Source organism: Henckelia pumila, chromosome 1 (assembly GCF_033568475.1).
Source record: "Henckelia pumila isolate YLH828 chromosome 1, ASM3356847v2, whole genome shotgun sequence".
In the NCBI taxonomy this organism is placed as follows: Eukaryota; Viridiplantae; Streptophyta; class Magnoliopsida; order Lamiales; family Gesneriaceae; genus Henckelia; species Henckelia pumila.
Window position 1 is genome coordinate 54,618,860 of NC_133120.1, and position 1,778 is coordinate 54,620,637.

The following is a 1,778-nucleotide window of genomic DNA, read 5'->3' on the forward strand; positions in this document are numbered from 1 at the left end:
AATTTATACTGGCTCCTAAATCACATAAAGCTCTATTTACCTTAGAACCACCAATAAAACAAGGGATAGTAAAACTCCCTGGATCCTTCAGCTTTTGTGGCAACTTTTTCTGCAGGATTGCGCTACATTCTTCTGTCAAATTCACCACTTCATTGTCCTGCAATCTCCTCTTCTTAGACATTACATCTTTGATGAATTTTGCATAATTAGGCATTTGTTCCAAGGCATCTGCAGATGGAATATTGATGTGTATCTTCTTGAAGATATCTAGAAACTTGGAAAACTGCTCATCAAGTGCCTTCTTCTTAAACCGCTGTGGATAAGGAAGTTGTGGCTTGTACATCGGTTTAGATTCAGCTTCCTTCTTGGGCTCTTCAACCACAATTTCTTCAGTCACTGGTTCTTCACTTTCTTTGGCTTTGCTCTGCTCTTTCTCTTCTAACTTCTTCCCACTTCTCAACTCAACTGCTTTGCACTGCTCTTTTGGATTCACTTCAGTATTGTTGGGAAACTGTCCTCTGTTTTGATCCTTCAAAGCATTTGCAAGCTGTCCAATCTGTGTCTCCATGGATTTCATCATAGCTCCCAAACTACACATGTGTGTCTCCATGCTGTCCATTCGAGTTTCAGTCCTCGACATCCGCTTGCTAGATTCAGTAACAAATGTAGACACCACATCCTCCAACGATGCTTTACCTTCCCCTTGATTTGTATTGAATCCCGGAGGGGGTTTCAACACATTTTTGTTGTTGACATAGGAAAAATTTTCATGGTTACGTAAACCAGGATGATAAGCATTAGGTGGAGGGTTACCTCGATAGTTTCCGTAGCCTCTGGGATTGATATATTGAGCTTCCTGAGGTGGATGAGATTCATCTATGGCAACCGACACACCTGCAGGTTCTGCGATATTCACTTTGTTCAGATAAGCAACTTGTGTACTCAACGCAGATAACTGTGCAGTAATGGATGTAAGAGGTTCCACACTGTACACTCCTTTCTTGACTCCCATACGTTCAGATGGCCATTGATAACTATTGATAGTCATCAGTTCCAGCATATCATAAGCCTGAATGGGATCCTTGGCAAATATGGTACCTCCAGCAGCAGAGTCCACAGACATTCTTGAAGGCGTATTCAGTCCATTGTAGAAAAACTCTATTTCTTCCCAATCTGCAAAATTATGATTAGGACAACGCCTTAACAAATCTTTGTACCTTTCCCATGCCTCTTATAGCTGTTCTGAATCATGCTGTTGAAAGGTACTAATCTCAATCTTTAGCTGGGTTGCCTTGGATGGTGGAAAGAATTTCTTTAAGAATTTCACAGCCATGCCCTCCCACGTTGTTATGCGTCCTAGTGGCAATGACTGCAGCCAACTCCATGCCTTGTCCCTGAGAGAAAAAGGAAACAAACGTAAGCGTATTGTATCCTCAGAAACACCATTTATTTTAACAGTATCAGTAATCTCTAGAAAAGTGCGCAAGTGTAAGTGAGGATCAGCTGTGGCAATTCCATTGAATTGGTTCTACTGAATCATGTTGATTAAGGCCGGCTTCAACTCAAAGTTGTTGGCATTTATTGTCCCTCTAGCGATTCCAGAATAGTGAGCCTGGATCGTTGGCCTGAAATGATCTCTAATTGGCACCAAAGGCAATTCATTGACATCTTCTTCAGCCATGTTTAATTGTTCTTCTCTCCTAGATTTTCTCAAAGCTCTTGCAGTTCGTTCAATCTCTGGATCAAAGAGCAAAGCATTCGCATTTTGAGATCTTCGC

The 1,778-nt window shown here is 41.5% G+C and overlaps 1 non-coding gene across 1 annotated transcript; it reads left to right on the plus strand.

Annotated features, from left to right (window-relative positions):
• The first annotated feature begins 1,178 nt into the window (after nt 1-1,178).
• LOC140876963 (small nucleolar RNA R71) lies at nt 1,179-1,284 on the plus strand. The gene has a single exon (XR_012149187.1). It is a non-coding gene; the product is annotated as a small nucleolar RNA R71 (small nucleolar RNA).
• Nucleotides 1,285-1,778: the final 494 nt, after the last annotated feature.